At 42.7% G+C, this 25,510-nt stretch overlaps 1 protein-coding gene across 1 annotated transcript in view; it reads right to left on the reverse strand.

Annotated features, from left to right (window-relative positions):
• Nucleotides 1–439: 439 nt before the first annotated feature.
• LOC138581028 (mitogen-activated protein kinase 1-like) overlaps nucleotides 440–25,510 on the reverse strand; it is a 594,665-nt gene continuing 569,594 nt past the window's right edge. Inside the window, exon 9 of the mRNA XM_069652044.1 lies at nucleotides 440–5,814. The gene's annotated coding sequence lies outside the window, so the exon portion shown is untranslated. The remainder of the gene's footprint in view (nucleotides 5,815–25,510) is intronic.

Here is a 25,510-nt window from a genome sequence, read left to right on the forward strand (position 1 = left end):
ACCTACTTCACTGTTCATGATTGTTTGCTCTCTGACGTGATCTCAATTACTTCATACTTCATTTTGTACTGTTGCTTTCAACTTTTGTACAGTGCTTGGGACAAAAGTGCTAAATAAGACTCAATAAAATACAAAATAGAGAGTTATTTAGCAAACAAAGCAATACACTGCGCCTGCTACTAGATGGACTAAACATAGCATTTGAATCTAAAACAGACTCACAAGCCCCACAAACGATTGTAGAAGCTGGCAAATGGTGATATGACAATTACAGAAATACAAGTATAATGCTTACACCACAACCATAACCATAACTGCTGGCTGTTTTTACAAGTAATGGGTTCGTTTCTGGTGTGCAACAAAATAGTAACTTTGTAAACAGGCAAATCAGAGGGAAGGAAAAACTCTGCATCAGCAAAACACAAACAAGAAACAGGAGTTATCATTGGGAATACTTTATTTTATATATTTTTGTACAGTTAAGAAACAAACACCGGTCTCACGCAGAGGCCAAATAAAGTACACATATAAAGTTTCTGGTTTTGCCGATCACAGATGTATAAAGAAGAGTTTGCTTCCTTTCTGGGTACTATTCACTGGTTATTTCATTTTAAAAATCTGACAGTGTGCCAAAGATGCAACACCTTTTGGCAGAGTGGGAGAACAAGGTGCGCATTCGAAAGAAGCACAGCCTCTAAAAAGGCACAATTACAAATGTTTCTCCCCCCCCCCACACACCCCAACAGGTCTAAGAAGAGTCTACGATGGTGGCCTGATGCCTGCTGTAAGTGATGTTGGGTAGTTTCACACAACTATCTCTACCTCCACAAAACAGAAACGCCTCACTATTTTTTTTTAGACTGCTACTTTCCTTAACCAGTCGTCCAAATTACAACTTTCTATTAAAACCATCAGGTAACAGCACAGGAAAAAATGCAGAATCCACAGGAATAGAGAGCAATGCATCTGGGAGGTAGGCCGAAAGTCCCATGAATGAATCCTGCCTCTGCTCGAATCATTTTGGATGCACGATCTAGATGTGCTCACATGGCAGTCAGCCTCTGGGTTCAACCTGCATCTATGCCTCCCGATCTCCATTTGAGATGACGAACTGACTTCCAAAGCTAAAAAGGCCGCCACTTAAAGGGGCTGAACAACTCACCTATGCGCCTCTTGAACCCTGTAAAGAAAGAGGAAGCAAACTGCATCTGCGGCGTTAATGCCCATGTACGGTCCCTAAAGCAAGTCCCATGCTAGTGTCAAGAGATGAACACAAAGAAAATCATATCGACAGCTATTATCCCAAAGGAAGTGTTATAACCAACAGCAAGCCATGGGAATAAATCAAGAAATTGGTACAGCTGTTGACAACGGCACAACCCAAGCAAGTCTGAAAGAGGTCAAGCAAGGCAGGAAGCCAAGGCATTGAGCAATCACGCAGGCATGTCTCCTAGGTTTTGTCTCAACATGGCTTGTATGATGCTTAAAAGTCCTCGTCTCAGCCAGGGAAGGAATTTGTTCCATGGCTTCGGACAAGGGGCCTTTTATCCAAACTCTTCCCCAGTCACACATCTTAGATTTGAATCTAGCCTTCCCGGGCAATACTCTTAGAAGTTTAGACACCAGAAAACAGACTAGTAAGGATGAGACCGTATGCCATACCAGATGAGCCAGGTGCTACAGCAGCCAGCAATGGAGACCTTCACACCCAATCTCAACATGCCAATTGCACCCCCTGTGTTGGCTGGGGTCAATCAGTAGCTCAAAATGTCCACATCATGGTAGAAGCAACCTTCAGACAACTCGAATTTATGGTCTATTCATCATTACTTCATCTGGTTTTCTTGCTGTCTGGGACGCATCATCCGATTGCGCTACACCATCTGCCATCCTGCATCTAGACAGAATTTTAAGACCAGCATTTAAAGACATCCACTCATCTTCAACCAACCACCTGCCACGTACGAACTACAAATATTACAAATAAACGGTTAAAAAAAAAAAGAATAGATTAAAAAACAAGAATCACCTTCGGCCTCCAGGTCACGCTGAAAAACACAAATACAAATCTCAAAAACTCATTAGAATGCATTCTTTTTTTCTGCCGTTTTTAAATTCTTTAGCTTTCTTTAAAAAAGATCCCTTTTTAGGTCAGGAATTCTTGCATTTGGCATTCCTTTTAACATTCAGGCAATATAATATATTTTTCTATCTATATATATATATTATATCTTTAATATATAGGCTTCTTTCCTTGGCCACCAACCCACACCCGCAGTAAGAAACATACATTACAGAAGCAGCACAACAATGTCAATTCAACTCACCCTTCTGCAAAAATACACACGCACACAGAAGGAATGAATGAAGCAAGCTAATAAACATGGAAAGACTTTTAAAGTGGAATGGGGTGTCTGGAGAAAGAGGGCAGCTGCAGACCAAAGAACCACAGGATATGTTCAAGAGTTGATTTTAGACAATAGATTGCTCAGATGCCAAATTTACATTTCCAAGAAAAGGGTCAGACTAAAATGGACCGGGAGTTGCTGCAATCAATAAATTAGGTGTTGACAAATCAGGGCATTGTTTATACTCAAAAAATTTGTCTAGCTGGAAACCCAAATGTCTGCTGTCCAATAGTTCTGGTGGGATGTGGCTCATCTCCCTAAGTTGCCCACCAGGTAACATGACTGCCAATGGCAGTGGTCAGCTAGGAACACATGACATGGGGGTTATAATGCAGTGACTGCAATATAAACGCCTGACAGAGGAAGGACACAATGAGTTCTGGATCCCTCTGCTCCCCTGCAAAAACACCTAGTAAAACGCACAAACCTGGCTAGTTACCGAAGTTGGCCACTAATGTGCAGTCCTGTTTTGGATCAGACATGTAAAAAAAACGTTCCTCACTCACCATGCATAAACTGACAAACCATGTTATGGCCATGGCCTACAGGTCAAAGTGCTACCTAACTGAAGGTGGAAGAAAGACACCGAGCTGTGTGGCCAGATCTTGAAGTGGCAGCCTAAGGACAAAAGAGGAGTGTAGATATGGCCAGGAAAGAATAAAGAGTAGTGTATCAAAGTCAACTAAAGTTGCTTAACAGAAGCCAATAGACCAGGGATGTGCAGCGGGGACAGCAGAAAAAGGGTAATGGGGTTGCACCAGGCACATGAGGCCAGCAGAGCAGGCCCCAGTTTTTCAGAGATGTGGAACATGCATCACAAAGACAGATGGCAGTAAGCACATTCATGTGAAAGATGTTTTGGTAAAAATAAATTAAGAACATCTTCCAAAAGCAAACCTCATTAAGACTGATGCATCACTGCACTGAACACCATCAGTGCCAAGAATCTTATTACACTGATTTAAAGGAACAGGGCATTTTGAAGGCCCATCTTGATCATCCCTTTTTACCTCACGAGTAAGACATCAGCTGGTTACAAACCCCTTCCCTAGACGTGCACAAATGACTTCCTATTGGAAAGACCAAGTAGCATGCCTGGTCTCCCTTAACTCAATAGTAGTGGTGGTGGCATGTCGATGGGAAATATCCATGCGTCTATGTGATGACCACAATTAGAAACAGACTAAGTGCATAGGTTACTGTTCGTTTAAGTGGCTAAACTGCTATAAGAGATCATAACAAAAAGGTTGGATAGATTGTTCAAGCCTTCATAGGCAGTCCGTTTGTAGAAACTTTGCTTTCATAGATTGGAAGAGCGGGCTGGGTGAGATCTTTCCACTACTGTGCCTCAGTTCTCACCATCACTTTCCACAACCTCAAGCACGTGCAAGACTAATACCAACTCTCTACCTCTTCCTCACCTCTGCCAATCACCAATCATCCTTCTAATTAATTGTCCATTTGGCTCCAATTATGAAAGTTATTATAAAACTGGCACTGAAACCAAATAATGTTAAGGCCAACTTGGAGGCAATCACTGCCTCAAGCACCAAGAGTATCCTAGATCAAAGGCCTTATGATATTTTTAACAGGTGCATGCAGAGCCACTGCTGTCCCACCACAAGAGCTTTCATGTAAGTCACAAAGCATTTTGGTCTGTCACCATTATAGACCATGACAAAATCATGTTTGCCACACCCATGATCTTTCTGGCTGTACTGGAAATGTTTCAACAATGTTTGATTGAAAAGTCTTCAATCTTAAATAGGAGGCCCAGCATTGTATAGCATCATGCAGATTATCAGCATTTCCTCCACATGCCAGAGTACAAAGAACTAAAAAACATTCAGTGGCAAAAAAAGCTTTGCCAAAGTCTGGTCCTTTTCTGAAGAACGCCTATGCATTAGCATTAGGGCTTGGCACACAACAGAACCAACTGCGTGCATGTCAAGAATCTAGGCACACTCCACAGGTACCTATCTTTCTGGACCAATCAGCAGGCACAGCTAAGACTATGCGAAGCAGCGCGTATAGTTATGTACACAAAGCTAAAAGGCACAAACTAGGGTGATCTGAAACAAAATGTTAATCAGCAGCCTAAAAAACACCAAGGAGACTACAACAGGACAGCATCACTACCAGTAGGAAGAAGTTCGTTTTCTGTGGAGACGCCCTGAAATAAAGCCTGCAGTATTTCTCCTCGGCCCACTACATAGTTGCTCAACAGGACCGTTGCATTGAACTCCCAGCAAACTTAATGCTGGAGGCCAGTTGGGACATTGATGAATATGGGGTTGAAATGTTTTACCAATAACTGAGGTTTGTACTTGGAGTGCTTGCTGTGTAACTTGGGAGCTTCACCTACAGAGATCTTTGCTAGAACAAAAGCACACTAGCAAGCATCCACCCTGCCATATCACAGTGCAGAAGGAAAAAAACATCCTGAGAAACAGAAGGCCCAACCAACCCCAATCTGTAGTCGAACGGGGTACCCACATTTCTAATCACAAAGTGCACGGTCAGCAAAGCTACTTAAACAAGGCCCCCCACCACAAAACAATTTGTACAAAAAAAGCCTACCCAACGGTTGCTTCTCATGCAATCTTCTCCTTATACCTTCACATCGGAACAAGTGTAGTCACACAGGACACACAATTCACTTTTTCCAGGGCACTGAAGGCAGAACCAGAGACATTTAAAGAGTTCCCACCCATAATCCCCAAAAAGTACAAATCTGACCCCCAAAACACCACTAGCCATAACATTCAATAGGGATCTCTTCAGTAAAGCACTGCAAAGGCTAGATGGGGAGAGGTCCAGTTCATCACAAAATCTAAAACAAAATATCAGAATAGTTTCTCCAGCGCCAGAAGATTAAACCCCCCCCCCCGCGCCCTCCCCAGTGATATAACTCCCCAAACACTGATACATTCTGAGCAGTCACAAAGCCAAAAACAGAAAATACAGTTCCACCCCAACTGAGCTGAGACCGGGAGCTGGAAAATGAGCAGGTAAAAGGGCAGGGAAACAACAAAAAGAAAAGTGTATAAAAAAATGAAATCTCAGTATGGCTGCCTGCAGGTTCGTTGTTCCAAAATCCCTGAACTTGTAACACTGCTGCAACCACAAAGGTGAGAATACCTGCTCAATTTTTTGGGTTAAAAAGCAGGGTAACTGGGAGAGGGGCAGGAACAGAGGGGGCAGACATGTCCAGAAGTCAAGCCAGCTTGGCTTACAGTTCAGCAAGCAAAAAGGTCTCCCTGTTGACACTGCATTCTGCGGCAGAAGTGTCTCGGTCTCCCTTGACCAACATTTTATTTCGGTCTAGTTTGAAGGTCCCAGCTGCCACCGAGAGGACTGGAAAGGAGAGGCCATCCCCCGGCCCACTGCACTGCATTTGGTCCCTCTGAAAGACAAATGCAAGCAAAGTTATTGGTGGTGTCGATTGATCATTCCTTACCCAAGACACTCTTCATTTAATGTTCTGAACCGACAATTGCACATTAAAACAAGGGGCAGGACAGTTATACAACTTCTATTACAGGACCAGTCTATTTGTAAAATAAAGCACGAGGTAAAGATAAAAACACACATTGTAGCTTACCTGTAAATAAAACTTCCAGTTGGAATGCTCTACTGCTCAAAATTGACAATTATAAAAAGAAAAATGGGAGCCAGCCACACTTCAGTGGACAATTAACAAAATTGAATGCAGACTTTACGGATTGCAACTTAATCTTAGTATTTGACGTACACTTGAACGGCAGCCTTAGAGTGTGGCAAAAGAGCTACCCCTTTTCCCTGCACTGTGGCAGCATCCTATACCATTGCTCCCAAGAACTAAATCCACAAGGAAGGGTTTGGGCTCTAGGTAATTGACTGGAAACTCCAATGCATAGATCAGCATCGTGTCCTTAACCATGTCAAATGTTGCTCTTATGTAAGCAAATAGTAAAAATGAACCACTATAACTTAACTTTGTGGGACAATGCTTTAAGACAATGATAGAATTATAAGGCAAATACCATTGTTGAACAATACATACAATAGACATGGATTTGGAACTTTTACATATCCTTAACTGACAGTTATCAGTCTTCCCATTGAAGGGAGGTCAAACATCACCATGACTCGATACTCTTTACACTGTATTGTCACAGATTTTGAGAGCAAAGACAAAAATGTGTTAGGGAGATTTTTCCATGTCCCACTCTTGAGATATTTAAAACTATCTGACCGAATTGCAAAACAGGGTTTCAAACAAAACAGACCAGACCTCCAGTGCTGGGTATGGAAGAGCAGTCAGGAAGGATGCATGTATAGTAGTTATTCCCAATTCATACCCCAGAAAATACATCACACTGATACTGCAAAATATCAATAAGAAAAGTACACATAGTAAATAAGTACTTTGGCGTACACACATCACATGGAACCAGTGCATTGGCCATAGAGTCCCTACCCACTCCTAAACTATGTGTAGACCGCCATCTGGCGGTAGTCACCATACATATGGAACTGAGGCGTTGGGGGATTTTCTTTTTTATTAGAGCGTTCAGGACTCAAAATACCATACAGGAAAAAAGTAATCCCTACACCGCAAGATCATAGTAGCATGCATAGTACAAATGTATGTCATGTTATAGGTTCTTACACCGTTGCCACCTGAATGGTCTCTTGGCGCTCTGGAGGAGCTGTAATGCAAAGCTGGAGGCGGATATGTTAGTAGGACTGAGCAGGAGAAAGAGCAAGAGAGCTGTGATGACCAACTGGCAGCTTCAGTTCGAAGAAACCAGTGACTGAGCGTAGTTTTTTTCAGGTTGGTAGTCGCCATGTGGTGTAGGGTGAGATTGTGTGTGGTTTGTTTCTGAAAATTCATGGAAGCCATTACCTTACAAGTGCAAACGTGTCCAGCACATACTTGTCATTTTTACAATTTTCTGGCAAATTACAGGAATTATGGGCAAATAGCTCTTGCCGGAACTGAACAAACAGCCCCTTCCTGAACTTGGAATTGTATCTACTTTTTAGAAATGTATGCCTTTGCGTGTTCCCATTCAGCTTTGCTACCTTCTTCAAATATTCCGTGCAAGCATTTCCTATTTAAAAAAAAAATAGGGAGGCATCGTCTACCACTCACAAAACTGAAGGCACACTTATGAAAAAATAATGTTTTTCCACTCAACCGGTTCTTGAAAGCTTGCAAAATGGCGCATTCGGAACTGCACATCCTTTTGTTCCTAGCTCTTAAAATAAAACCAGAGGCTTTGTACACAGTTTTATTGGCAATATCTGAAAAACAACTACATGGTAACTATTTTCTCACACCCCCCTACAGCAAACCACAAATCCCTGGTGATGTTAGGACCGCCTACTTGTGGGAAGAAACTGGTGCAAATTTGGCCAGGTTACAAGGGATTGAATGTCAACATAACGAAATGTCAGAAAAAGGGCACAGCACTGGAGGAAAAACCTTCTGCAGTTAAGGGGTCAATTATGTCTATGTTTGTACCTCATGGGTTATATCTATAATTGTTACAAGATGATTAAGTTGGGTCTATGAGCTGCTATATTAATTGATCCTTTTTCTACTTGATTTTATCTGAGGCAAAGCCAATTTTAAAATGTTTCATTGATGTTTAGTATTGTATATTGGAATAAAGCTGTGATGAACAAATTCATGAATATATTATAGAATTATTAGACAACCTTCATTATTTTTGAGAAATTGTACTGACACTACATCCGGTATATTCTACCTTAACGTGTTCCCAGCAACAAAGATATCAAGAGATTAACACAGCATTTGGCAAGGTAGAGGATCCAAAACAGCGGATACCTAGTGGCCTAAGAGTTAGTGACCCTAGGAGAGGTAGTCACCAGAGGAGCATCAATTTAGATTATGGGATACATTTGGCCCAGGACAAAGGAAAATCAGTGAGCCTCTATGGGCCTAAAAAGTGCTGAACCCCGGAAACACACAGTTGGCCGACATAGGCCTAAAAAGTGCAATATCTAGAAAACATTCTATGAGTTAACAGACAAAAAGACAGCATTTCATTTTAAACTTCCACATCAAAATGCTGTTCCTAGAGACTAAAATCAAAGGGCCCTGCGTGAATGGCAAATAACTAAAAATAACTTCAAAAACAAGTGCTACTCTGCATTGCCTTAAGAAAAATGAGAGGCAGTATTTAATTCGCTGCTGCCACATTAAAAATACTGTTTTAAATAAAGAGAAATCCACTTACCGATTGCCTTGCATGTGATTGATAAACCAAGAAAAATTAAAGGCTTATTCTACGTGAAAAGCATGCAATTTGCAAACACAGAAACTGCGATCATGGAAGTGGGTTCATCGTGCAGCTGAAATACTTACACACCCAGTTAGAATTTCCCCTGCCAAAATGAACATATCATGAGAAAATGTAATTTCCACAAATACTAGTGTCTGTTTCTAGAGGTATGACTACGTTTCTTTCTCCTGAGAAGGGCCAGTTTCTATTCAGAACGCTCAAGTGACGAAGGGATTTTATGGGGGCCTGTTCGCAGAGATAAGCATCAGATCATCCATTAGCTTTGGGAGAAGAAAGGCTGATTATTTTACACCAGGATAAAATCAACAACGGACAGCTGAATGGAATAGATGCTCCGAGGAAATTAAACCTCGAACAAGAACGGAAACGTAGGGGCCTGTTTAATGGTCAGAATCTTATGTATTTTATGTTTCATAGGTTGATATAAGGAATCACGTTTTTTTACCATTAACCTTGGAACCGTGACACTTCCAGAACTGGGACATGTATAATTTTAAAGCTTATCCCGAGGCTGTTTTGTTGCCTCAACTTCTATCATTTGACTTTAGGAACCCCTGTAACAATCTAAAATGTATTTCTAGCTCCTCAGAAAATGCCACAAGATAACGTTGGGGAGGTAGTAGCATTAGGAATCATAACTGGATGTAAAGTTTGGAAACTTATTTTTGAGTAAACTACAAAAAATTGCTGTTAACAACTGCAACCTCCTGTCAAGACGGGAGTCATCTCAAGTCCGAGATGATTAGAGGAACCCCAAAATGTATAGGTTACATTTATTTGTAAAAGAAAAGTTTCTCATCTAGTCATATCAGGTGAAACATTTTAGTGTCATATGAAAACTCTGGTGGGTGGGTTCAACTACCCAACTCTGAAGGCCTATCTAGAGAGGGGTTGGGCTTTGGGGGTGCAGTGGACCGTTGGGATCCAATTGGGGTAAAATTGAGGGCTAATAAGTTAAAATATCCTGATTTTAATATTTTGGAGGTGTGGCTTTGAGGTTATAAAGTGGCTGCACAAGCCAGAGGGAGAACTGCCCAAAAATCCCCTGGGTGAATGCTGAAAGAGGGTGGCAGAATGTAACCTTGGCAGGACAGCTGCCTAATCCACCTGGGTGCAGAATACCATGGGTGTGCCAAAATCAATGCGCTTGTAACAATGTTAATTTCCCCAAAAAATATTGTTACAAGATGAATGCCAAATGCTCCATTTATTCCTTGTGCATATCAATAGCATCGGTGAAACCGTACAACCGTCTTGCCAACACGTGTTTTGACCGTTGTGGGCATAACATAAAAATATTGGAGAATGCGGTCTTTTCTTGAGCGCCGAACCCAGCAATCCAAGGTTAGTAGTTTGTCCAACAGAACCAAGTATGGGAATTTGATTGAATACCTTTCCATTAGTTAATGGGTGCAGGTATGCAAGTAGATGCTTAGTATCTTTTGATAAATATAAGTCAATCAATTCCCCTATTGCCAAATAACAGTGGGGGATTATGTAGACATTCGAAATCAAACTGCTTCCCAGTGTAAATAATAAATACAGTTTGTTAATGTAATTGGGTACACCTATTCTTTCTAGTCAACCCTGGACTTCCCTAAAAGAGGGGTGTCCTTGTCTAAAAACCAAATTCCGAACTGTCGTCATTGCACAGACTTGGCCTTTAAGCAGATGGGTGCTGCATGTCCTGATTTCGGGTGCTGGATAGAGAAGTGCCTTGCGAAGTGAAGCCAACTGTAATTCCTAATGGAAAAATGCATACTCTCCTTAGAGTGAAAAGAGTGTGTATTGCTTCAGGGTGACAAAGGAGGAAGGGTTTGGTGAATCCAAAATATTATCAAATGTCTTGTGTTTTCAAAAATGCTAGCATTTAAGTATGCAGGGAAATTATACAAAGCGCTGCATGTGTGAAATTGCTTTTGAAGATAGACGGTTGCTATTGGTTTGAATTGAAATCTTAGCATTCCTTGATAAAGTTCATGATCTGATAATGTTCCAAGATCTGGTTTAATTTGACATTCAGGGTTTTTTTTTTAGAACAGGAAGGTTGAACTGTTCATTTGGCCTGTGTTCCATGTAGAAGAGACTCAAAAGGGAAATCCCAAAAATTGAGTTTTTTGTATTGAAGGTTTATTTTGTGCCACAGAGAAAGTGGCGCGTGCAATTATTGTAAATATTCATTGAACCTATTATTTAATATATATTCTCTGTACCCCAGCCCAGTTCTTGGCTTATTGGTGGCACAGTGGGAGGGATCTACGTGGCTCTATAAGAGTGACAGGGCTAAACAATCAAATGATCTATACTGGGTATCCCTTTGACTTGGGTTTGAGGGAAGTCTGTAAATGGGACATTACTCACCGTACTAGTATTTGACGATTGTGGAATCTGCTTAGATTCACATGCTGTGCATAGGCCTACATCTAGTGGAAGCTGCGGAGATTTCCAGTTGGTTTCGAAATTCTAAAAGGGACGTCCCAAGAAGGCAGTCTTGTAAGTCAGGTGTTCAAGACTTGACTTATGCATCTGCTCAAAAGGGGGTGCCATGAGCTTAGCGAGTACTACATTGAGATCCCATCCTGGCGGCGGGTTTGAAATTGGAGGGAGGAGTCTCTACTCCCTTCATGAATGCCCCGATGACCAGCACATTCCACCAAGATATCTTATCGTGGGAGGTGGTGTAGGCTGACAAGGCTGCCAGGAGGACCTTCAAAGAGTTAAATACTAACCCTGAGTCTAACAAGTGGAGCATGTAATTTCGAATGCGCGGAGTCGGGTTGCAGTGTCTTTTTGGTGGCTGCAGACTCACTGGAGAGAATCGAGTGCTGCCAGGATCCCAGTCCTCTTTTGCCATCTAGTGTCCCTGCCTTTCAAAAACCTTAGAAGAGCCGCCGAGTCGGGTTGCAGAGTCTTTTGGTCTTCGGGTTCTGCAGGCTCCGCGGCCACGGGACATCTGACTCGCTTGAAAATCCAAACTCCAAATCCTAACCCCCCCGCTGATAGAGCATCAAGGAAATGGAAGCCGATCCAGACATCAAGAGAGACCTGAGCACTCCCACCGTCTCTTCCTCTACATCTCGGGTAAGCTGAGGGAGCAAACTTATTCCTGTGCGATACTTGCAAGAACTGTTTTACCTGCGCTTCTAGCGGCTGTGCGAGCGGGAGACTGCAGGGGTCCCTCCTTTGATCCCACCCCCCCTAGCAACACAAAACCCAGATTTTGTCCCCCGGCTCTATTGCGAGCCGTAGTACCGTGAACCTCCAGATCTAAAGCCTGTGCGGAACACTGCAATCGAACGCTGAATCTCCTGAGCCCTTGAACTTGCTGGATCTACGTGCCCAAGCCTCTCGGGGGGGGGGAGGGGGGAAATGAACTCTACCCCCCCCCCCCTAGCGACAGTGACAAAGATGCCTAATACATCTGACCCGAGAAATAGGCTACGCGGAAAAGCTGGCCTTACCATGATGCTCACCCAACCTCCCCCCGTAGCACAACTCACCATCGAACAGGCGTTCTCTAAACGAAAACGGAGGAGGCCATAAAACTCAATCAATCTCTGAATCCGGAACCGCTTGCGCCTATGCCGAGAGAGGAAACTGCAGATGTTAAAATGACAACTGCTTTTACGTCGATTATGAAAACTGCTAATCCCGACCAGCCAGAAAAAACGAGCATGACACCCACACCATCAGACACCTCTGCAGACATGGGAATTACGGCTGCGCCGGAGAAACATCAGGACGACACATTGGCACCAGACCACATAAGAGCCTGTCACCAGTGCCAGACCTCATCTTTCAACAACAAAAATGACATACACCGAAGTGAAAACACAAAGTACCTGTATCTCTTTAGACGGTGGAAAATAACTCCATGTCTCATATAGATGCTGAACCAGAGTCTGTTGTCCACCGGCCACAGCAGCAAGAAACTCTCTCGTATAACTCACACAAAGATTGTTAACACTCAATTGAATTACAAAGCTGATCTAACCATTCTACATGACCTAGATACCCTTGCTAGATCTTAACCTCCCAACAATTTGAAAAAAAGATACACATACCCGCTAGTTATACGACAGGAAACTATGAAAGAAAAAGAGCGACTGGCGAAACAATGGCAACAAATACATATTAGACAACGCGAAACTTAAGAAAATCCACTACGACCACAACACTCACACAATACAAGAGCTGCCAGACTATCTCTGGACATTACAGAAATAAACACTCTTCACCAACAGCATAGAGCATCTACAATCACCTTTAGCAGGCTATCGAGAGAATTTAGACGAAGCAAACATATTTCAGAAGCGTACATCTGAAAATAAAGAAAATAGATGCTAATGCAAAGAAACATGTCAAAGTATCCGGACCAACATGATAGACCTTCAAAATATGCTGCTTGCGATCACCTCTCAGTCAATGATCCACTTCATAAAATTACAAGAAACCAACAACGACACAATCAAAGATCAAGCCACCCTCCTTGCCCTGATCCATACCAAACAAATACATTTTGAAAACTTCATCTCTAACGTACAGAAGAGACTAGATATGGAAGCAGAGGAAAGCCGGATGTGGCAATCAAGGTTGATATGGCAAGGGCAGATTGTGCTGACAAAACCCAATTGACAGCAACCATGATGGCGATGCTGAACGACCTACTACAGAAACAGACAAACTCAACAAATGACAAAACAAGCACAAATGACACTAAAACCTTTTAGCGCCCATCCAACTAGACACACTGGATACCAAGACAGTAATGTGGAAGGACATGGCCAAATGACCCCACTTATGAAACGATCTACGAAAAATCCAACAATTCCCGATCAACCAGATAAATCCCCATCGAAACAGGCCGAGATTTCAAATATTTGCCCAACCAAAGAACAATATGACCAATAAAACGACAAAAGGAGAAAGTCTAACAAAAGAGACGGGATCCCGAGCTTTAAGGAACATATCCATTCCTCAGAAGATGGCAGAAAAACCACCTAACAAAAAAGAATCTCACAGGTGGTATGATTGAAGCGAAAACAGAATGACAGCTCCAATCATCCAATTCAGCATTCTCCCCCAGACAGTATATCTACTCGATGAAACAATACAGCAGGAAAATCTATTAAATTTAACGACACATGGATGAACCAGTAGTACCAATGATCGACTTAACCACAGACCTCAACTATTTGCCAATGATAATTATAGACCAATCTGACGAAGACCTGTCCCTACAATCAGTATCAACAGCTTTTTCTTGCGAAGATATATCCGACTACTCGACAAAGAGCCAAGGATCAGTAATCAACCTTTCTTCGGAAGAAGACACCGTCTCCTTTCACCAACTTCCAAACCAACGTGAAACCAGACAACTCAGAACGATCAACCCAATATGCATCACAACTTTAAAACCCAAAATCGAGAAATCTCCTCGAAGGAATAAGTGGAACTGCCAACTACCAACATTCATGGATCCACGGCACACAAGGGCCCAATATGAGTTTGAGTTTATTATTTATAGCGCGCGCCAGACCCGAGGGTAACCGGGCGCGTTGTTCAAGGATACTTTAAACTTTACAGGTTACACATGATTACAAGTAGTGGTTATACATAGTAGAGATTACATAATGCAGGCCATGGTATATACATATAACATAGTATAAACAGGAAATATGCAGTAGGGAGATAAAGGGTATATAATTATGTACATAGTACGTTTGTAGAACAGTGGTTATGGACTATCGGTCATTTTCTTTGATCCAATTGATACAGTTGGATCTGAAGAGAGCGTAGGATTGGGGAGATCTCAGGCCGGGCGGGAGGGAGTTCCAAAGCTGGGCAGCTTTGACCGGGAAGCTGTTTCCTCCGGCCGTACTTAGTTTGAATGGGGGTATCATTAACTGGTTAGAGTATGCTTCTCTGGTGGGTCTAGTGGAGATTTTTCTGTTGAATCTAGCAGCTAGGTATTTAGGTGCTAGATGGTTGATACTTTTGAAGGTTAGAGAAGCTGTCTTAAGTTTGATTTTGTCCGCTGTGGAGAGCCAATTGGATTGTCTTCTAGCTTCTGAAATATGCTCCCTTTTTGGAATTCCTAAGGCAGCTCTAAGAGCATTGTTCTGTAGTGTTTGAATCTTTTGCAACGTGTGTTTGTTGGCCCCTATATATAGAGCGTTACAATAGTCCAATTTCGACAGCACTAATGCTCGGGCAAGGGTTAGGCAGTTGGCAGTGGATAGGTATGGTTTTGCGGCTCTGATCAGCTTGCAGGTATATGCGGTGCTGGATGCCATTGCGCTCACCTGTTTGGTTAGGGAGAGGTGGGAATCAAGGTAGAACCCTAGTGTTTTTACCACTTTTGCCACCTTGATAGTGTTACCGTCTATGACGAAGGAGGAGTATTCTTCTTTTAATCTTTTGATGTTTTGTGTGTTCCCCAGTATGATGAGTTCCGTTTTGTCATCATTCAGGCATAGCCCGTGGGTGGCCATCCATGCCTGTATGATGAGATAAATCTTGTTCACCAAGGCCAAATCTTGTTCATAATCCCCTGAGAGTGGTATGAGAATCTGAGTGTCATCCGCATAGTTAGTGTAGGTGACACCCAGATTATCTAGATCATCGAACAAGGGCTTCGTGAAGATGTTGTACATAGTGGGGGAGACAAGAACCTTGTGGGACTCCACATGTGATGGATACTGGGTCTGCAGCAGCAGAAGTAGGGAAGACTCTCATAGTTCTACCGGTTAGGAAAGATTTGATCCATGTGATGGCATGCGTGGAGAAGTGGGCAGCTGTTTCTAGGTGGGTGCATAGCACATCATGATCCACTAGGTCGAAGGCTGCAGAGAGGTCCAGTAAGAGGAGTAAGGCCATCTTTCCGGAGTCTCTCAGCTCGTCGACCTGAGTTTTAAGATCGATGAGTGCGGTTTCAGTTCCGTGCTGAGGTCTAAAACCTGATTGTCTTGTGCCTAAAAGGTGGTGCAGCTCCAGATGTTTTTGGATCTGCAGGTAGGCTACCCTGTCTAGGATTTTTAACAGGAAGGGTACCGTTGTGATAGGCCTGTAGTTAGTCGGGATGGACGGGTCCAATGTTTGTTTTTTTAGAAGGGGGAGGACCCAAGATTGCTTGAGGTTATCTGGAATAGTGCCTGAAGCAAAGGAGGCATTAATAAGCTTAGAAATGAATGGGGAGAGGTCTCTGGCCATGTCTTTTATTAGTTGGGCTGGGCATAGGTCACCTCGGCAATTGGATGGCTTGAGTGAAAGTATTATCTTTTCAGTTTCAAGTATGGTTACTTTCGAGAAGTTAAATTTATGGTCTAGTTTAGTGCTAGTTGGTAGTTTGCCTCTTAGGTTAGTTGAGGGTGGAATATTCTGTTTCTTTATCTCAATTTTTGTTTGGAGTGTGGCAATTTTGTCATTTAGTGCTTTTTGGATGTTCGAGCACCATATTTTATTTTTATCACAGTTATCCTGGACAGGAATAGGGTTTTCTAGTTCCTTTAGTATAAGGAATAGTTCTTTCGTACCAGATTTGGCCTGCAGTATTCTGTTGTTGAAGTTCTCTCTTTTTGCTTTCTTTATTTCATTTTTGTAGATCTTGGAGGCATTGATGAGTGTAATTTTATTTGTCTCTGTTGGGGCTAGTCGCCAAGCAGATTCACATTTACGTTTTTCAAGTCTTAGAGATTTGAGGTGAGGAGTAAACCAGGTGTTTAGGTGGGCTCTGGGCTTACTCTTTCTCAGTTTCAGTGGGGCAATAGTATCTAGAGCTGTAGCCATAGAAGAGTTGAATTCATTTACTAGTGATGAGGTGTCCGATGAGTCAGGTAGAGAGTTTAGTCTGGGGAGAATGAGTGGTAGCAGTTTTTCTGTAGTTATAAGTTTTTTGTTTCTGGTTGGCAGGGGGGGAGCCAGAGCAATTTCAATAGGTATGGTCAAGTTAACATTTAGGAGGAAGGTTATCAGTGCATGATCTGTCCAAATCTGTGGTTTGATGTCGACAATCGTAGTATTGCAGTTATAGTCAGCAACCCAGTCAACTATACAGCCTTTTTCGTGTGTGGGTTGTAGGATTTTTTGGGAGAAGCCTAGTTCTGAGATGATATTAGTGACATTGGTTGCTTGCAGGTCTTTAGGGTCGTTGTAGCCTAGGTTTAGGTCTCCCAGAAGGATAGCTTGGGATGAAGTTTTTAGGTTGTTTGAGAGGATCGTGGAGATGTCCTCAAACGTGCCAATAGGGCCAGGTGGTCTATAGATAAGGTGGATAGTAATAGATTGAGAGGGAGATGCGAGGAGTTTAGCAGTTAATGATTCGCAGGAGTTAGTCGTTGAACTTGATTCAATTTTTAGGGTGAGATTATTTTTAGCAATAATAGCTAGGCCACCTCCTCGAGAGTTGACTCTCTTCTCTAAGTATGGTGTAGTTATGTGGTAGGGCTAGCATTATGGCAGGTCCTGCAGCTTGGTGCAGCCAAGTTTCTGTTATGGCGAGGATGTCATAGTCTCCTATTTGAATGAGATCAGCAATTTCGGTAGCGTGTGCTATTAGTGACCTGGCATTAATAAGGGCGCACTTCAGTTGGAGGTTCGGCTTTGCTGTGGCCTGGGTGGCATTACTTTTCTTTTTAGGTAGGCTATTATTAGCATTGGCCTGCTTATTTGGGCGGTTATTGCGATGGGGTCAATTTTTATAGGAGGAGTGTTTCGGATGTTAGTGTTACTTCTATTGCAAGAGGTATTGAGTCTAGCTAGTGGTTCGTAAATTTTAGGTAATCTTGAACGTAGTTTTGCGTTTCTACTTGCAATGTCACAGGGGAGGTATGTTAGCAATTGGTGGGTAATAAGTGAGTGTGAAGGTTGATGGCTGGGCTCTAGGGGGGGGGGGGGAGTTAAGAGTCCTTCATCCACGGGCGGTATGCCCTGTGGTGTAGGCCTCGGTTGGTGGTTTATTTTTGGCATTGTGGTCCAAAAAGCTGATAGGTAAATAAGAGTTAGTATCATTCTAACTTAGTTTTAGGCGCGAGCAGTTGGTTTGCAGGAGTCAGGTACCTCTAGGTTAGACAGCGCAATCATATGTGGGCTAAGTGCAATCAGAGACAGGCTAAATGCAATCAGGGACAGGCTAAATGCAATCAGGGACAGGCTAAATGCAATCAGGGACAGGCTAAATGCAATCAGGGACAGGCTAAATGCAATCAGGGACAGGCTAAATGCAGTTATAGACAGGCTAAATGCAGTCAGAGACAGGCTAAATGCAGTCAGAGACAGGCTAAATGCAGTCAGAGACAGGCTAAATGCAATCAGGGACAGGCTAAATGCAATCAGGGACAGGCTAAATGCAATCAGGGACAGGCTAAATGCAATCAGGCTAAATGCAATCAGGGACAGGCTAAATGCAATCAGGGACAGGCTAAATGCAGTTATAGACCGGCTAAATGCAGTCAGAGACAGGCTAAATGCAGTCAGAGACAGGCTAGATGCGGTTATAGACAGGCTAGATGCAAGTCTGGGTGCAGGGTGCCTCTGGGCTAGTCAGAGCAATCATATGTAGGCTAAATACGATTATAGATCGGCAAAAGCAGTCAAAGGATAGGCTAACTGCAAAACTTGCACTACGGGTGGCTCTGTAAAGGCATGGTTGTGGTGGTCAGGCTGTGTGGGCATATGCAGAACCATGATGTATGTGGAAAGGGCTTTGGTCGCACATTAATGCATATGGGCAGGATCAGACTGCTGAGGCTGTCAATAGGAGTAAAAGTACCTTTGTGGAAAGAGCCAGGGGGTCTGGCAGACGGCAGCCACGGCACCGAACAGGCACAAAACAGGTGCTGGAGTTGTCCTCTCATGAGCCCCGGAGTGAGGGGGCCGGCTTCGCCTGCCGGCGGCCAATGGGCCAAGAGGTAGGCCCGGCAGCCAATCAGCTGGCTGCTGGAGGCCTGGGTCAGTCGGCTATGGATGCTGCTTTTAGGGGGCGGCCATCTTGGAGTGGGGGAGAGCCTCGTGTGCTGCAATGGCGGCGATTGGGTTCATAGTAACCTTCTGGTGTGGGGCAGTGTGGGCAAAGCCTCCACGATCGAGATTGCATTAATATTAATTAATGCTGGAGCGCGAGCGAAATGCGCATTTTACAGGCGGATTTCGGCGTCGATCGAGCGCTTACCAAAAATGCTGCGCTTGGGCTTGGGGACAGCTGATGCCCTCGTTCGTCCTCTGCTCCTGCAGGGACATGGTCCGGAGCTCCTGTTTCTCTGGTGGGTGGTGGGAACTGCTATGTATCATCAAACTATTTGAAACAAAGAAAGATTGCCTGATACTCAACCGAACGAACGTCTTGAGGCTGTTCTACGCGATACCGCACCTGAAGACAGTATGAACGGAAGATATAAAGATTGTGCAATTCCTTGATGAACACACTGGATAGTGTACAGATCGAGCTCAAAAACAAGCAAACAATGAACATAATCACAACAATGAAACAAACTCTACATCGACTGGGATTTCATTGTACAGAAGTTCCTAACCTGGCACTGAACGATACAGAAAGACATGGATACCTAAAGAAAGAACCCGAAGACAGATGACAAATGGAGCACAAAAGAAAATCTAAGAAGATCAGAAGATGCCTATATATCGCCACGACAACCACAGAAAAACTGGAGCATAACGAACAGAGCAAGCTCCAACATAACTAAACACTTCATATGGAGAGAAATAGGTGATAACTCTGAGAAATGGACAAATCTAGAACACAGCCACTTATAACCACTAGCTACTCAACACGCTACTTTATGGACACCATGCTCTTGGAACACCACAGGCCTCAGTCACCTATATGAAAAAGCTACCCCAGATTGATGAATTTCATATAATATGCTTGCAGGAAACCTGGATTAGCCAAATCCCGTGATGGATACATCACCCACATGAATCCGGCTATCCAACCAAAACAAGGCAGACCATCTGGCACGCTGATATGGATAAAAGTCGAATTGAAGTGGTCTACAGTCCACACGAATCTGAATCCTTGGGTCCACTGTTTGATTGTACAAGTACCAAAGGACAATCACCAGATTGACCAAGAGCAAGCGAGCGCACCACAACATAAATTCTTGGCGATATTAAATTTATATTGGAACCATATGGCCATCAACAACGAAACCTTAATCTATGCTGTATTCACGGCTATAGATGAAGCAACAGGTAAATATCACAATATTGAATTTATCATCTGTGGAGATCTAAACATTCACCTGACACAAAAGGACGCCTCCTTGAACAAAAACTAAATGATAGGGCGCGCAGATGGCAAAGATATTATGATCAGAAAACTGAATCTAACAGGATCAGCCCTAAACTTTCAAACAACTTATGCCAACCTGGACGCAAGGGACTTCCAAAGCCATAATAGACTACATTTATGTTTTTACTGGAATCATTTTCTACTGGAATAATGGACTCAATCTACAAAACGGACAATATTCCAGCGCCCAATAGCGACCATCATAAACTCACAATTACGTGGTTGGGATCCTGCCAAATGAGAAAGAAATTACAGCTCCCCATCTTAGAACTAAACGCTGCCAAGACAAGATTAAGGTCATCACAGGCACAAATGAATGCTCTGCCGAAACGCTTCAAACATACACACATGGAAGAAAATGTAAAATTGAACTATGAATAGCTCCTTCTACCGTTCCAACAAAAAGTGAAACACAAAGAAGTGAACACAAAGAATCAAACATCAGTATAATCGCAAAATCGTACAAAAAAAAGAAAGATGCAGAAACAGACTGCTACAAAAACAGAATGAAGAAAACATCAAAAACATTAAACTCGTTAAACAGAAGTACTATAATTGGCTGAAAATAAAAATAATTTCACTACAAGAAACAGATGCAGAGAGCATCTTAGCTATTTTTAAAAACAGAAATTTACCAGACCTGTGGAACCTGCTAAATTCAAACACACAAAAACAAGACCAATTAACAACGAATGTATCAGAAGCAAAATGGATACAGAATTTTACAAGCCTATACAAAACAGTGCTTTGATACTGTATCCTCGAGAAAGCGAACTTCAGAGAAATGGAACTTTAGATGGGATAAAGAATACATTCTGATGATGATCAATAAGCTTGACCAGTCCTGTGCACCAGGCCCAGATGGGCTATCAAATGCAATTATTTAAAAAAAGCACTGGAGCAGTGGTCAGAAATCAACGAGCAAATATTCTGCCTAATTGCCAAACTTAATCAGATTCCAACTACATGGAAGAAAGCAACTTTAATTTCGATCTTCAAGCAAGAAGATGGGAGGACCCGGTCAATTATAGACCAATTGCCCTAGTAGACCCCCTCGGGAAACTCTTTGCCTCCTTTCTCCTGAAAAAATTTACCACCTGGGCAAAAACAGAAAATAGGATTTGAGATTCGACAAACTGGCTTTACTCCAAATGTGGGTACAAATGTAAACCTGATACTAAATCTTATCAAACAAGCAGCGATCATGAACAAAACGCAAGTAATTGTAGCTTTTGTAGACCTACATATGGCATTCGACGCTATAAACAGACAAATGCTTTGGGACAAATTAGTGTCTTGGAACTGTCCAACAGAGATCATCCAACCAATAAAGCTTCTATACTCAAACACAACTATCACAATCAGGCTATCAAATCACCCATAAAGACATGGAATGATCTAAAGCAGGGGTACCTCCTTGCGGCGACCCTATTCAACCTTTTCACAGCTGATTTTAAAGATCACATGAGATCAACCTGCCTAAATAATCCAAAGATCAACTCAGTGCCAATTGCCACCATGATGTACGCTGCTGATATTGTCTTGGACAAAATGACCAGTGGGCTCCAAGAAAGCCTTAAAATGGACATACATGAGGAAAAACAAACTACAAATAACAGTGAAAACTAAAATTATGTACCTGACCAAAAAAAAAAGAAAAAAGAAAACTACTGACCTTAACCCTAGACGACAAAGACCTCATAACAGTGACTACTTTTAAACATCTAGGTCTTCTTGTAAATCAATCAAGAACAGACAAAGAATGGTTGGATTCCCTGAAAGCTAAAGCACAATCGTTATCCAGACAAGACAGATTCCCACATTGCAAATTCTGAAAATTCTCCCTCAAACCCATCATCGCTTTCTATAGACAAAATGTCGTCCCGATTCTGACTTATGGGAGTGAAACCCCGATTAATTTTCGCCACACCATCTGGCAAAAATAGAAAGCGATGTTCAGGAGAAAAATTCTAACATCACCTCCAACTTATCCCATGCCCATAATCACATTCGAAATAGCTACTCAGTCCCTTGCATCAATTGTCTTGTGGAAAATACTAGATTATTTTGTAAAATGAGGAATAATGACAACATTCTGGCAATGCAAATTCTGCAAACTAACTTAACTGGAATGAATAACAAAGTTCTGAACACTTGGAAACGTGATATGGAAATGAAACTGACAAAAGAGGAAATATCATTTGAAACGCTATTTCTCCGTCCACAGAATGCGGAAAATCAAGATACAGCATAATGACTGGATCCAAACCATTAGAGAAAAAACAGCGTATCACATGAACCTACACAGTGAGTTCGACATAAGGGCCATCAACGAACTCCCGAGTTATCTAAATCTATTCCCAGACCAGGCAATACGATACGCATACATGGAACTGCGACTCAACCTATTTCCAACAAGACATTAACTTGCAAAAATGAGAATAATTCCCACCACAGATCAATAGTAGATTCTGCCTTAACAACGATGTGCAATAGACAATTGAACATATTATGGAATGTCCTGCCCAAGCAGAAAAGAAACATCTTTAGAGAACACTTCAAGATCGCAACTCAGCATATGGATCGAGAAACCAGATGGGCCCAGATTCTCCTGAGAAATGACAAAAAAAAATGATATATACCATCATTCAATTTTTAAACAGCATCACAGAATTATCTCAGAATCACTGATGAAAAAGCATTGAAGACAAACATTCCTACTTGTCAGGTTCTTCTCGAATGATGTTTTACTAGATCCATTATGTGATATGCTGTAAATGAAAAGTTTAACATGTAAACTATATTTTACAATAAAAAAAAGAACATTTAGAATGTGGTATGGGGTACATTCTATGGGGTTAATTTGTTTAGACTGGCACCAAATTACAAATCTCCTCCACTTGTCGAAATAACAGTGCCTAGTGTTAGGCTTTCATGCTTCCTTCAGGATATCCATACACCTCAGAGGTAGGGTAAGATGTACGAACTCTATGACTTCAGCAGCCATGCTGCCAAGTTCAATGAGTGAGGTTCAGGGTGCACTGTTAATCCCCATGCTGAGCGAGTAGATTGGTCAGGCACGGGAGCTTGATGGGATTGCACATCGACAGTTTGCGCAGATGTGGATACCAAGGTTGTCTTGCCCACATAGGTGCAACTAGGATGAGCGTCACTTGTTCCTTGTGGATCATGTTCACCACCATGTTCATGAGAGTTGGGAGGGGAGTGCGGGGGGGGGGGGGGGGGGGGGGGGAGCGTAAGCACGTTTCCCTGACCAGTTCATCCATAGCATGTTCCCCATGGAACCTGGACGCAACGTCTGGGCATTGACTGTTTTCACTTGTAGCAAACAAGTGTATTGTGGGGAAACCCCATAGAGAGAAGAGGCAGGCTAGTCTCTAAATATATTATTACATGATGCCAGCTGACAGTCTGCGAGTGAAACTATTAAGAGCTTCTTCATTGCTGCTTTTAACGTCCTTTTTGGCACACCGCCTATATGCAAGCTTTTGGCAAGTGGTGCTTTTTTCACCCCACTCTATACAAATTCACTTCTTGAGACAAATAGTGTTCAGTCCTCAACACCGACCAAGCAGGTGGACCCTTTTTCACCTTTTTATGTACCACTACATTGCTTATGGCTAGTAGTGCATGTGACCCCATAATCAATTTCTAGTGTATTTCGATTTTACATTGTGCTCCCGACACACTGGTGGCAGAGTTCAACACATTTTTCACAACATTAACTGGTGCACTACCGTTCGCCTTTATTTCCCCCCGCAAAAGGTGCCTTTTGGCTACAATGGCCAAACTGTCTACCTGGTTTAAGCCCTGTCCCCGTAGCTCCCTCCAGAACCTGGAAAAAGCAGCTGCATGCTTCAAACTGGCCTTAATTGGGTCAGCAGTCTCAGCCACCCAAGACTGGACAATTACTAGCTTTTTAAATGGTGCAGATTCTTCCCATTGGTGGGCTTGGACTTGCTTCCACCTCCGATTTTGGATAAGAGGACCTCTGCAGCCAATTCTTAAGGTTACTACTGAAGGCAAGAATCCCTCAAAGAGCCGCCTGCTCAAGATCAAAAGAGCCAGATTGGTCTTGCAAATGATCAACCCCTTTTCAGCTAATAGTCTGTCCCAAAGACTACTCAATTTCTAGAACCATGCACACTATTCGTGCCCTGTTCCCTTAAAATCTTTTATACCACCCTGTGTAATAACAGTTTCAATGGCGGGGTGGGGGGGGGGGGGGAGGGAAGAGGGGAGAAACTTAGCAAATATCCCTGACCAAGGAATTCATGGAGCATTCCCCAGAGGCCACAGTTGTGGTTATCTGGAGGAGAAGGCATTAATTGTATTAGTCTATATCTTGTGTTGCCCACTTCCAGAAAGTGTGTTTGAGAACCTGTTCCCACTTATGTTTCTGGTTGACTTTCTTTCTGAGGGTGTCCGACAGGATATTCCAGGCTCGCAGATGCACCATTGCCAAATCTGCAGAGCCACCTGCTGCAGAGTTACTGAATGTGTACCGCCATCCGTGTTGTACCAGCAGACTTGTAGTAATTAGCAGTGACTGGAAAGCAAGAAGTGCCTGTTGTACTGCCATGAGTTGCAGAAAATGACAATTGGGTCGCACCTTCCTTTGGGCTGCAAGGTCCTGTATGTGCCGCTCCTTCCAACCCAGTATGGATGTGTCCGATGTGATGGTCATTTGCACTGGGGGACTTAAAGGTGGGCCCATGAAAAATGTTTGGGTTGCACCACTGCAATGTCCACAAACTTGCTTGAAACTATCACTAGATCTGCTCAGTGCTCCGTCACCTAGGACCACTGTGCACGGAGCCATTCTTGTACTACTCTGTCGTCATGCATGTCAACTCAGGTAAATTAGGAATGCCATAATTCCCCTTTAACTGCATACCGGAACCAATGCCTGGAAAACCCAGATTCTCTTTGGTGGGTTATGCTTTAGTGTATGTAATTGTCCCCAAGAACTGTTTTATCTAGGAGCGTATTAGGCTGGACTTGGAGGAGCCGATTGAGAGGCCCAATTGATGCAGTAGCAGAATGGTCTTTTGAGTGCACTTTAAACCCAGTTTGGTACCGTTCTGCTTTATTATTCATGCTTCTGCATAGGGATACATATGCACACCCCATCTGTGTAGACTGGCTACCATCATGGCAAATACATGTTGCTGATGTTATTCAAAAAGTTTGAACTGGTAACGCTTTTAGGACACCTTGAACCTGAGAAACTTGCGATGCTTTGGGTACATGGAAATATGAAATCCAGCCTCTAAATCTGCACTCACCATTAGCTGGTTATAATTGACTAGAATATGAAATGGTGTGCAGTCTCTTATGTGGAGGATTGAACTGACTAATTACCTTAATGCATCGCTAATAGCTTGCAACTTGTTATTCTTACCAATAAAAGTATGCATAGGTCCAATTTGGTCACGTAATCTCCCCTTTGTAAG

This window comes from Ambystoma mexicanum, chromosome 3p, assembly GCF_040938575.1.
Source record: "Ambystoma mexicanum isolate Mex_15411 chromosome 3p, UKY_AmexF1_1, whole genome shotgun sequence".
In the NCBI taxonomy this organism is placed as follows: Eukaryota; Metazoa; Chordata; class Amphibia; order Caudata; family Ambystomatidae; genus Ambystoma; species Ambystoma mexicanum.